Genomic DNA, 14,397 nt, shown 5'->3' with positions numbered 1-14,397 from the left:
TAAACCTAGACACTCACACCACACGGTGGAACCACAATGCTTACTCGAACTTTTGACCTCCAGTTGAAACTCTTGTGAATCTATCACTGAGGCATGAGAAAGGATCCTATGGATGCTTGAGTCTTATTACGCCTTCCATCCATTTTGTCTGGATCATTTTGATATATGAACCCAAGATTGAAGCATATCCTAAGCTCAAGTGGACCATATGCTTGGAGCTCGAGGCGTGTTTCCACTCGTCTTCACACGTCACGTATCTGCACCAACTGCACGGCAGGTGTGCTCTAAACGAAAATGTCAGATTGCGTACTGAGTTACTCAATATGCTCTCATCGTACTGAGTAAACTCTGTTGGGCCCACCGTGAATGCATGTGGTTTATCCACACCGTCTGTTCATTTTTCCAGATCATTTCAGGGGTTGAACCACCGTGAATGCATGAGGTTTATCCACACCGTCCGTTCATTTTTTCAGATCATTTCAGGGGTTGAACCAAAAATTGATGCATATCCAAAGCTCAAATAAACCATACCACGAGAAAAAAGTAAAAATATTGATTTCCACCATTGAAAACTTTATAACACCCTAGCAATGTTTATTTGTCATCCAACCTGTTTATAGTGGGGGTGGCTAACAGTGAAGTGTCAACTGACGGTGGGGTGTACTAACAAGCTTTAGAAAAAAACTAACTGTTTATAAGATTAGAAACTCATGGATGAAGGGAAAAAGCAAATATAAGCGTGATTTAAAACTTCTTTGGCCCCCTATATTTTTGTAAGGATAGATGTTCAATTCACATTATTTCGTGGTGTGCTCTACTTGAGGATTGGATACACTCCATTTTTAAAATAAAGCCCGAAAATTATTAGTTAAAAGTGACGGACGGAGTGGATAAATTTCATGAATGACAGTTGGGCGCACAGAGTTTACTCAGTATGCCCGCTTCCGTGGTACTCCAGCCCACCCCTTCCGAACAAGGTTTCAAGGATTGACTTTTCCGAAAGCAGGATGCGCGCCTATGCACGCGTTCTCCATACGGATTCCTTGTATATGAAGACGAAGTGGATTATGTGTTACCCTTACCGTGGGGCCCACTTCGATGATGTGTTGTATATCCACGTCGTCCATCTGTTTCACCAGCCCATTTTAAGGATGCGGAACCAAAAAAAAAGTAGATCCAAATCTCAGGTGGACCACACCACAGGAAACAGTTTTGTTGAGTGCCTTAACATAAAAAAATTCCAAAGGCCCCATTGTAAGGTTCTAGTGATGTTTATTTTCCATCAAATCTCTTGATGGTGTCAATATGACCTGGATGAACAGGAAATCCAAAGATCAGATTGGTCCAAATCTTGGTGGCCCACGAAAACTTTTTAATGGTCATTCATTATTGTTTCTAGTATTGTGGTCCACCTGAGATTTGGATCCTCTAAAAATTTGGTAACACATCCTAAAATGAGATGAAAAAGAAATGGATGATGTGGATATAGAAAAAATATATCAAGGTAGGCCCTACATGGTAAGGGTAACACCACTAAAGTGTTATTTGGGAAATAGATAATCCGCTCCCATAAGACTACACGTGCCCAACGCAGGCCTCATCAATGTGCCACCCACTGGCAGTGCCCTCACATAACCTTTTTTGGGAAATGATTTAACCTCAGCCCTTTATTTCTCAATGATTAAAGACGCAAACATCCAATGGCTCTATTTTAACTTCATTACGACCTGACCGGATTGGATCAGATTGGTCTAAATCGGATTGGATCCCGAATCGGATCGGTCCGGATTAGCCACTGATCCAAACTCGATCCGATGTACGGTCAGATCTGAGTGGGCCTACTCGATCCGACCTTATCATGGCCTTTGGTTTGGATCGAATCGGGTAAGATTCTATCTAACTTTATTGTTGGCTGCTCAGTTTGTTTTTTTAATTACGCGGGTGTACCAAAATTGATACAGCGACTTGATTCCAACGGATCAACTTTGACCTCAAGCGCCAAAATAAGTAGATATGCTCAATATGAATGAATATGACTGGATTATGAGAAAATCGGTCGCTTACTTAACCACTTGCGGAAGTTTATAACAATTGGGCGATAATCAGAAGGTGGGGTTCTTCAAAATTGGGTTACTTTGTACCTTCCACAAGAAATGACTTTCAGAATACCAATGAAAATCAAACAAAAGGAAAAACTTACAATCAGTCACTCGAACTAGTGCAGAATGTATTTCTTGAAAGAACTGCTTGATATTGGATAAAGAATAAATCCAACATATATATGAGCGTAGACTTGGATTACAACTAAAGATTATAATTAAGGATTATAACCGCTACTTGATTGTTGCTACTCTTAAGATAAACTAAGATAAAATAAATTGATAGATAAATTTGTTTGATTTGATTGGGTTGGTTGTCCATATTATTTGGTTGAATTCCTCTACTATTTATAAAATTTTGTTGTAGCTTATTCTTCCATATCCTTCTTCTATTACTACAATGGCTATGGTAGTCAGAAAGCCTTCTCTCTATACCACTCTCTTATTACGTTTCTCTTTTGCAACCATTCTTGTTCTGAACGCTTCTCGGCCACTTGATTCAATTTCGTTGGCCAAGGTTTTCTTTTAATTGCCCTTGGTCGCCTTTAATATTTCAAACAACTCGACCGCGCTTCTTATATATCAACCGTAACATTCTGTCAACCATACATTGATTTGTAAAATTAGACTTACGTCAGTTATAAGCCCGTGTAAAACTCTCCAAATCTCTGAAAATCTTTTTATCCACATCATATCTCTCATACAATACTACATGCCACTCTCCTACTAGCTTTCTCAAAATTGCCCTCAAAATTGCCAAAAATAAGGTATAATAGTAATAACCATGAGGACCATCCTATCATGGCTCTAATAGCCTGTTCTAAGGCCACATAGTCACATGTGAAACATGCATTTTACACTTGAAGTTGGTTATGGGCTGTTGAAACCATAGTTCTAAAACTTGTTGAAACGACTTGAAACTCAGCCAAGTCAACTCGATTGGGCAAGACTTCGAGCCGAGTCTCTAGTAAACTTGGTACTAGGCTTGAATAGGCCTGGACTTGTAGAGACTCGTTGACTTGACTATGGTTTGGTTAAATCAACTCAACTCGGTATATGACTTGAGCTAAGTTACTCAATTTAAGTGGTGGGATTTAATTAAAATCCAAATATAATGGGAGAGGGATTCAACCCGGCCTTAACCGAAGAGGCAGGGACATTAATCAGTGAGGGATCAATGATTTTGATAATTTTAGTTACAACCTATATAATTTATGCAAGATCTAACTATTTGAAATATTTATTAACACTCATAATCTTTAAATTTTGTAATAGCTAAATAACAAGTAATGTTGGGTCGGCTTTGAATCAATTCACCTGGCTGAACATCAGTCTAAAAAATTTTTTGGGGTTTTGAACTATGGTTGAAACTACCATTCATAATATTATCTATTGATCCATAATCTACCACTAATATGGCACATAGACTGATTATTTTTAAGGCAACTAGTATTCGTGGTGGGAACACATTTGGTGCTACGGTCACCGACCATTGAAGCAGCCAGTTTTGGTAAATAAGGGAGTGGCTAAATTGTTGCGCAGGGCGCATTGTTTGCAAGGGAGGGGTCATAATAACGTGTTGGGGCATCGGTTGTTCTGCTGAGGTGACACATAGTCATTGTCCCTTATCTTGGTGAAGCAAAATGGAGTGGTGTGACCTATCTTCTTACAATACGTACAGATGCAGTCAGGCCTCCACTGAGGGGCTGGAATAGCCATAAGTCTCGGCGATGAGTTTGCTCATGACCTTGTACCAAGAAGTTACAAAGATTGCACCTCAAATATAGGCCTCAAATCCATTTGTATGTGAGCCCAGGAAACCTACACTTTGTCTTGCTCAAACCACAAGGACATATCCACAAGGTCGGTGTAGGTGTGGATGTTAGTACATCACATCTTCGTGCGGATGCCCACCCATAGTCCCTTTGAGAAAGCCGCATCTTCGTTGGCTCATCGACCGTGATTCTCGGAACGTACCTCAACAACTCCGTGAAGTAGTTCCCATACTCTGCCACCAACATCCTCCGTTGTTGGAGGCGAAGAAACTCGCTCCATTTCTCGTTGTTGTAGGTGAGTGGGTAATACTTCTTGAAGAAACGACTTTCAAACTCACCCCAAGTCTAAGCAAATTCGATCGGGACGACCCTTAGTATGTTATCCTACCACAGGTCTGCCTCCTTCTCGAACCCGTATGTACGAGCTTGAATTGCTCAGCCTTGGAGCAATGGAGTAGTTTAATCATCTTAGAGACCTGATTCAACCAATATTCAACGTCCTTGGGTCGGTGGCTACTTGCGAAGGTGGGTGATCTAAGCCTCTGAAATCGCTTAAATAAGCCACCTGTCATTGTTGACGCTGGAGCCATCATTGGCTGTGCTGGTGGGGTGGCATTTAGATTTTGAGCAATAGCACCCATGAGCGTAGTCATGGTCTATTATTATTGCTATTGTTATTGCTGCTTCATTGCTGCCCGGTGCTGCTGTTGCTATTATTGCATTAGTAAAAACATTTGCCTCATCAAATCCAAGGTCGAGGTCGCCTAAGGCGTAGGTGGGGTAGAGGATGACGCGTGATTCTAGCTAGTTAAAGGCCGACGGTAAATCCAGTACTGCCCCATGAGCAGCACCGGTAACCTGATGCAAATCGGATGTTGACGAGTGTTGCAACCCTTGCATGAGCTGTGACTACTCATATATCATCTTGGATCCTATACCCGAGTTGGTGCCCTGCTAACCACTAGAGGAGGGGAGACCCTTGTCGACTAACCCACCATACGGGAGTCGAACTAAATGTCAATTGCCCTTTGGGCAACATTACCTATATTTAATTACATGGTAAGCGTCACACATGGAATTGGGTTACACATTTCCGTTGAACATGTTACGTTTTCAATTTTATACATAGTAAGCAAGTATGCAAGCAAACAAGAATTTAGGAATAGTTTCATTAATAAGCTACACTAAACAATTACATCGTTTCCCATACACCATACTAATTCAAATGAGATGGCAAAGGGAACAACAACAACTAATATAAACAAAACAATGAGAGAAACAAGGATGTTTGGTGAAACTAGCTTTCACTCCTAACTAATACAGACCTAGACTATCGCTAGGAGCTAATGGGTAGTGGAATCAGGGGGTGGTGCTCCCTCACCCTACACACAACACATGACCCTCTTTAGGATTCTAAAAATCTTCTTGTTCTAGCCATTTTGTTTCTCCTCCATCTCAGGCATCTTGGCCTTGACCTTAGCTAGGTCAGCCCTCACCTCAGTCAGCCCCAGCTGCATGCGATCCTAGTGCGCCTCGATGTCCAGTGACACCCAAAACTCTTCGTCTCGGCTCTCGCCCTCAGTATGCTCTTCCTCTTTTTTTTTCTTCTTCATCCTCTTCTTGGGGTGGTCTCCCTCCTCTTGTTACTCGGAGAGGCCCATCCAAGCAAGGGTGGTAGAATCAATGGTATGCATTGGCACCGGTCTCGAATCGGCGGGGCTTGCAAACCCACATTGCCTGGCCATCTTGTAGACCAAGAGAATGGCAAGGCTTTCTTCCGAGAGGTAGTGGCGGAGGTCATGATATGACGAAGTGCTATGGTTGGGAGGCAAACGTGCTTTCCTTTGCCTACCAAATACAACACTTCTAACATATATTGTGTTACCTTGGTGTAGTTTCTCGCCCAAGGCTACAAATTATACATGAAAATGAGATGCAACATCCAAAACACTGGGAGCACTTGGAAGCGTTAAGGAAGGTCTTGGACTCCCAACTCTTACGCTTCCCACATATGAAAGTGATCCTAGTGTCCTTGTGCCTTTCCCTCTTCGTATCCTTCTTCGACACAATTACATTCCCATGTGGTACCCCCATAACTTTTGAAACGAATTTCACATCAAAGTGGTACAACTGCCCACCACGCACTGCGTTGAAGCGCAAGGGTTCTTGTTTCGCATTCCTAATGGTGGCATAGAATATGCACACCAAATCTTCATCTGCTTCCTCCTTGGGCACTACGATGGGGTCCCATTTGACTATCAATAGCTAGTCAAGCGTTGCGTTGTCAATGATAATTAATTCATCGTCTATATGGCGTTCAAAGCAAATGGGGTGGTGGACAAACTTTTCTTGGTTCGTGGCACATGGTGGGGTGGCTTGTTCACCCACCGGCAATGCGTGGATAGCAATGGACTGCCACAATCGCGACCCATAGTTTTCTTGAACTGAACCGTAGTGGGATTGGAAGAGGAAGCACCCATGTCTTCCTTTTGCTTTGTGCAACGTTCGCAGAGTGGGCTCTCATCCGCTTTGGCGCTCCTTTTCTTCGTCATTAGCTTGAAAATCAAAGGAACTAAAAACCATGATGAAAGAGAAGAGAGAAGAGCCATCTTTGCCAACGCAGGAGCTTTGATTCCGAAAGGGAATGAAGGAATCGATGTGGAAATGAGGAGTTTTGGAAGGTTTAACCAGCTTGGGAGGCTAGGGTTTTAGTTGGAGGGCAGAGAGATAGGTATTTAGAAGTGAAGGAAGTGGGGTGAATGAAGCCCCACTCATGTTTTATATACCCCACACGCACACATAAACTGCACTTGAGGGCCAACCCTTGATCTTTGGACAATCAGGGGTCGACCCTCGATTTTGAGGATCGACCCTCAAACTTTGGACTTATTTTGGTCCAGCTAGCGACAGTCGACCCTCAATTTGAGGGTCAACCTTGGGTCTCTATCCACTTTTTGGGGTCAACTCTCGATTTTGAGGGTCTATCCTCACCCCTCTTTTTACGCCATACTCTAAATTTTCTTCCCTTTTCGATATTTTTCAAAGGCTTAAGGCCAATGCCTTCCTTCTAACGCTTTAATGTACCACCTAAGTGGATCCTCATACTCTTATGAACGGCCTACAACCTTATAGACTTGATTACATTTACCAATGCAAGTTCTATCACTGCTATGTTAGCGTTCCAGTATACAAGTTTCCAGGTCTGATCCTATGGTACTAGTTTCTAGGTTTCAATTTCCACGACATATCACACGGGCGATTGGATCCTAGGTTTAAGTTTCTGATTTTTTAAATTCCTAACTGTGTCAAAGTATTCATTATGGTATGTCTCCAGCTCATATTCCTATTTAACTCTAAACTCATGCTCTGGTACCAACTTGTAATGCGCCAAATTTCAGGGGTCGAGCATATACTCAATCCCCAATATTTCGGGTGTCACTTATGCTCTGCAGAAATGTGATCTTTCGATATATTTTAACTTGATATCCGAACTAGCATAGAACTAAGCTAGACAATGTAATACTCTAAGATAAATGCATCGGAAGTAATTAAATCAATTAAAAATATATAATACACATTAATGCAAAGTATGGGTCCATAGCTAGGGCCCAATATATAGTCCCAAAAGTAAGTAAAATGTGTTAATGTAAAGTCCATCTAACACCAAAACATCCGACACTCCTAATAGAGCAGCACGCCGGCTAAATTGGTCTGTCCGACAACTGAAAGTACAAGAACTCCTTCGGGTCCATGTACACCTATAATGCGTCAGCCTCGATAACACCTGCATCCACAACATCATCTGATTGGTGTTTTAAAATACCGTTTCAAAGTAAGAGTGAGTGATCAAATCAGTGGTTCCATTAGTTCTATGTTACACACATTATCAATCCAATCAATATATGTAATGATAAAATAATATAAACACTCATTTTCTAAGTACTCTTGTTAATATACATAAATGGGATAATGAAATGATGCATCCTCTTACAATCCAACACTCCCTCGCAAGCGACGTCGATGCCTATTTCGAGAAGGCCAACACTCACTCATCACATGATTACAATGCCAAATCTCTACAACATAAGGTAATGCAATGAGGTGGATGTGTATGTTTAGTTGAGTATTTATTAAGTCCTATTCGTCTAACAGTTCCTTGCTTGTGTCCCTTAATCCATTTGGGTTCGTTACTCCCAATTAAACACATATGATAGAAAAATTGTAAATAATACCATTGCTCACAGTCATTATGGGAAGGCTCGTCACCCCAGCGTAAGCCGACATCACAAACACGGTGTCCCATACCACCATGTTCGGTCCATGAGTCTTGTGGATCATATCACTAATGGTTATTAGTGGAATCATTCAATGGGCATGGGGTATCCTAGATTCAATTAGTCATAGTCATATATGGTTAATAAAATAAGCCTAGGGTGTGCTCCCTAACTCGGGCCAACCCTGTATTCGACGATTTGCCAAGTAACCCAAACTCTTAAGCAATTCTAAATATCGATAAAGACTAACTATCCGTCAGGCAATAACAACGAAATATAGCATGAACCCTAAATCTAGCAATTCACTCATTCATGCATTTCATCAAATATGTAAGCATCAATTAGTCGAAATTAGTACTATATGTGATTAAAATTGAAATGTACATAAGTTAGCATGTATCAACTCGTTCACAACTAAGAATTATTAATCGAAACTCTCAAGATTTGATAAATGACAACCTATGATTAATGGTTCGCACCATTGTGACAATTCATCCAATTTAACACTTTTATGGTTAGGGTTTCAAGGGAAGTCACCGAGGCCTAAGCAATTACAAAGGGCATATGAGGATTTTGGGGAAATCATTCTACTTGCTCTAAGGTTTGGGAGTAAGAGTTGGATCTCACCTTATCATTACTGGGAGGCTCCGATGAGGGTGTTTTTTTTTTTTTTTTGGAGAGATGATTGTATTTCGTAAAAGAGAAATTAATAGGGCCTTCGGGCGGGCATCACAAAAAGGACAATTTGTCACCTATCATATAGGGAGCATGAGCTAAATTCCTCTCAAGTATCCTAAGCCAACTTTATCCAAAAAGAGAAGGCTTCTAGCAATATCCGAGAGATCAGACTCGGCTAAAAATGTGGAGGTGGCTTGCAAGGCACTACCTCTCTTAGCCAGATGGTCGGCTACCGCATTCGCCTTCCTAAGAGTATGCAAAAAGGAAATGTGTAAGTGGCCACATAAAGCTCTCACCCTCGCACACCAATACCACAGGTACCACACTGGACTAGAGTTGGCTGACAACATCTGAATAGTTGATTTGGAGTCACTCTACACCTCGATCCTAGAAAAACCCAAATCAGCACATCTCAACAGACCTTCCCAAATGGCTTGAAGCTCGGCTCGATGAGGGTTCCGATTGCGGCACGGACGATAATTGAAGGAGGAAAGAATAATCTCTTCTGATCTATCCTTCTCTCACACCCATTTCTTTTCTTCTTTCTCCTCTTTCCCTCTTAATTTCAAGGCTAAGGCACCAAAATTTATGTAGGAGGAATGAATGGCCCCAATAACTATTTGTTCATCATACTAACCCTAAGGGAGGTTTCACACCAATAGGGCCCCATAGGAGGTATACGAGGCAATTTATGCCATGGAGTAGGTGTCCTACTAAGTGATCTATATTTTAACACAAACATCTGATGATCAGGTGTGCTAATCAACTGCGAGGGCCCTAACTAAGATTGATGATCACTGAGCGTCGATCGAGTCCTTAACTATACAGATACAAGCAGGGTAATAATCTCGATTGGTGCAGCAAATTTGGTCACCATCCAACGGTCCGGAAGCTAGAACTTCATGAAAAAAATGAATGGCGTTGATTTCACATAAATTCCAAGTTATCACCCAAGGCATTCACACATTGCATGCACCTGGCTTACGGGCCTATGTTGAGCATTCTTAGGCACTATCTTGACTCAATATCCGTGAGGGACATCAAGCTCGGCAAAACGGACATTGTTCTATAATTTCAATTCTAGTGGATCACTAACGCACGGTCTAGACCTAATTCGGCTAATCGGGGAATTTTTGGGATAAGTTATCCCTCAGAATTTCTCGTAGGTCCTGGTTACTATTGGGACTACCTAAGTTTACAGTGCTACTCATTCGCGCTTAGCAAAAATAATGCTAGGCTTAAATTACCCTAAGTTCACCAAATTTACCCTAATTAGGGTATTTAGTTAGGTTAGTAAAGCTTCCTAATGGTCTCGCTCATGGACATAAAAGTGTCCTCGCTTGAAATTTTACAGGACATTACACTAAAATAGATTTGAACTTTGATTAATTCAATTCTCACATTAAGCATAAAAGTATTGATCGTAGGGAATTCAAAGAATTTATCGTGCCCGTAGTCTATGATAAATTAATTAATTTTTAAGATCAATTCATTGTAAAAGAGATAAGCAATCAATCTTAAGTCGATAATGAATCAAAGTAAACTAAAACTTGAATTTTATTTACACCAATATTAATGAATTGTTTAACATTCAAACTAAATAACTTGAATCATAGTAAATTTAAATATTAAAAAGAATTGTAAGCTTCGCCTCTTATTACTGACGAAAAAAAATCTAATCATAAATATAATTGAACTAAACTAAAATAAAATTTAAAAAAAAAAAAGAAAAAAAAAAAGAAAAAAAAGAAAAAGAAAAAGAGGACTTCTTAAAAATTCTGCAGCTCGGCTGTAACCACACCCGATCAATTGGTATTGGATGGATACTGACTGAAATTGGGGTCGTGCAGTTGATATAATTTTTGGTATGGGCGTACTCATGTGACCGGACGCGGATTAGACACTGACATGTTGAGTAGCAAGACTTGCTACTGAAGTGACGCCACCAAGTTATGTGGACCCGACTATGATGTATGTATTGTATCCACAACGTCCATTCACCTGGAGATATTATTTTAACGCATAACCGGAGAACTAGGCAGATCCAAAGCTTTAGTGGAGCCCACCAAAGAAAACAGCGGAAAGATTGACGTGCACCGTTGAAACCTTCCTAAGGCCCACGATGATGTTTTTTTTTGAAATCCAACCTGTTCAAAATGTTAACAAAGACATTAAAGATGGGAAAACACAAATATCAGCTTGATCTAAAACTTTTGTGGGCTTTAGAAGTTTTTAACGGTGGTGTCACTCTCCACACTGTTTTCTGCAGTGGGGTCCACTGAAGCTTTGAATGTGACTCATTCTTTAGATATTACCTAAAATGATCTCTCAAGATGGATGGACGGAGTGGATACAAAACATACATCATGGTGGGCCCACAGAACTTGGTGACGTCACTTCAGTAGCAGTCTCGCCACTCAACCTGTCTGTGACCCGCCAAACACGGCATGACTCAATTATTTCTAGCAGAGCAGAATGCCATTCGCGGCCACGAATCTACACGAACTTTTGACACACGTATCGAAGATCTGGACAGTTCATCATGCTTACCACACGTGGAATGTTAAAAGATGGGCTGGTCCACTCATCTAGTTGGCTACACATAGTGAAAACATAAGAAAAATGATAACCAATGGTCCGTATTTAACGTATTATGTGGGCCGACCGATTAACAGTTCGATTGAATTATAAACGTAGGATAAATTTTCCGTTGGAAATATCTGATGAACCGTCTGGATATCTTACATATGTGAGATATATGCAGCCGTGTGGTCCTCCCGTGATGTGCGTTAATTTGTGCGCATGTGAATGCGAATAACATTCCCTGTAAAAAAGGTTATCGGATTAGGTGCGACCCGGCCTCACCCAAGACAGTGCATACCTTACCGTGGGGCCACCTTGATGTGTGTGTTCAATATCCACACCGTCCATGCATTTTTCAGATTGATCTAGGGCATGATCCAAACAATGAAGCCCGATCCAAATCTCACGTGGACCATGCTATAAGAAATAGTGGTTAATTGAATGTCCCACCATTAAAACCTTCTTAAGGGCCCACTGTAAAGTTTATTTTCCATCCAACTTGTTGATTAGATCATATAAACATGGATGAATGGGGAAAATAAACATCAGATCCATCCAATTGTTTTGTTTTCCATTATAAGTAGAGGTGGGCATTTCTAACCCGATCCGGTAGATCCGACCCGAGCCGACCCGTTCCGAACCGATCTGACGGCTTAGATCGGGCAGGATCGAGTATATAAATCCAGATCCGATCGTTTTTCGGGTCAGGTCTAGATAGAGGTTCATCCGAACCGATCTGACCCGAATACCTGAACCGAAAGGATCCGGCCCGAACCAACCAAACCTGACCCGGAGCGGGTAGTATAAATATCGTTTTAAATTTTTTACCCTTCCCTCCCTCCCTACCTTCCAAAATCCCATCTTTTGATATCCCACACCATCGATCCCTGCAGAAAACTATTCTCCAAAAGCCCATTTTTTGATTTCTCAATCTCTACACACACACATATATATATATATATATATATATATGGGAAAAGGAATTATGCGCTCGACCTCACAAGACCGGCCCATGAGGTTGAGTTATGTGGGCCCCACCGTGATGGGTTTCGAACATCTACCCCATCAGTCAGATGCACCATTCCATCGTGGGCCTAGATCTCAAAAATCAAGTCAATTCGTGACTTGTGTGGGCCACACCACATACAGAAGTGGGGAGGGGGCGTGCACCATTAAAACATTCATAATCATTTTTTGGGCCCACCGAGATGTGGTTTGCAAATCCAACCCATCCATTATGTGTGTCCCACTTGGATGAGGGTTCAGACCAAGTTTCAATAGCATTCAAAACTCAGGTGGGCCCTACCAAGTGCTTTTATATGTTTTTGGCATGTCTTCACATGATTTTAGATGGTATGGCCCACCTGAGTTTCGTATACGGTTGATTTTTGGGATATCCCATAATTTAGAGGGGACCCATCAAATGCACGGTGTTGATGGTCGACACGCATCATGGTGGGGCCCACACAGCTCGACCTCACGGGAGCTTATCGTGAGGTCAAACGCATAGTACTTTTTCCATATATACACACACACACCTGTCCCACGCCTCGTTTCGAAAAATACCAACCCCTTCCCGGCACCCATCGGTCGGCAGGTGTTAAGAACCCTCGACCTTCCTCCTCCTCCTCATCTCTCTCTCTCTCCTCTCCTCTCCTCTCCCATCAGGCAAGGGCAAGTAGTGCCTAGCGGCACATCAGGTGTGTCTTTCTGATTAATATATTTTTAGTTTTTTTTTTTTTTTTTTAAATGTTAAAAGACCACACATATGAATGGTGGAGATGTAAGCTAGTTGCGTAATGGGTACGTCGGTCTATTTTTATCTCATTTACCGAAGTAGATTGCATCCTACCTCCGCCCGGATGGTAATACGTCCGACACGGCTATGTGGGGCCCACTGTGATGTAAGTATTTTATCTACATCGTCCATCGCTTTTATCATATCATTTTACATAATATATTTAAAAAATAAGATAGATCCACATCTCCAGTTGACCACACTGGTCCATACCAAACAAAGATGCAGTGAGAATTACATCCATTGTTGAAACCTTTCCAAGGGCTACCGTGATGTTTTTTCACCATCCAACCTATTCATAAGGTAATGCATACCTGGATGAAGTGAAAATACAAATATCAGCTTGATCCGGAACTTCTTCAGCTCCTAGGAAGTTTTTAACGGTGGATGTTTAATCCCCACTTTGTAGTCCACTTAAGCTTTGGTTCCTCCTTGTTTTTTGGGTTAATATCCTAGATTTATCTATAAATATGGATGGACAGCATGGATAAAATCTTTATATCATAGTGGACCCCACATGACCTTTTTCACATTGGATTAACATCCAGGTAAGGTAGGACACAATTGGCTTCCATATCTACGCTCGGAAGTCACTTTGACAGTGATTTGTTATTGACTGTGCATTTAAACAGAGGAAAGATGGGTTTTTTACTACTAAAACTTTTGAGGCCCATTATGATGCATGTTCTTGATCCTACCGTCCATTTGCTTTTTCCTCTAATTTTAGAGGTGAACCCAAAAAATGAGTCAGATCCAGCTCTCAGCTAGACCACACCACATCAAACAGTGGCAATAAAAGCATATCTTTTATTTCTTTTTTAAGGGCACGGAAGATTTGCAAAAATCTCCTCGAGCTTCGAGTTGTACGAATGGTCTAAAGGAGAACAATGTTAAATGGTCCCCAAAATGATGTATTTATTATACCCACACTGTTTATCTAATTTTCAAGACCATTTTAGAACATGAGTCAAAAAATGAATTATATACTAAGCTAAAATGGACCACACCATAAATAGTATTGGAATGGTGATTTTCACCGTTAAAATATTAGTAGGGCCTACAATAATGTTTATTTCTCATCCAATCTATTCATAAGGTCAAAAATATCTAGATGAACAGGGAAAAAATATTATATTGATCCAAAACTTGTGTGATCCCCAAAAGAGTTTCAATGGTAGACGTTCAGTATC

This window comes from Magnolia sinica, chromosome 1 (genome assembly GCF_029962835.1).
Source record: "Magnolia sinica isolate HGM2019 chromosome 1, MsV1, whole genome shotgun sequence".
Taxonomy (NCBI): Eukaryota; Viridiplantae; Streptophyta; class Magnoliopsida; order Magnoliales; family Magnoliaceae; genus Magnolia; species Magnolia sinica.
Note: the sequence above shows the minus strand (reverse complement) of the source record.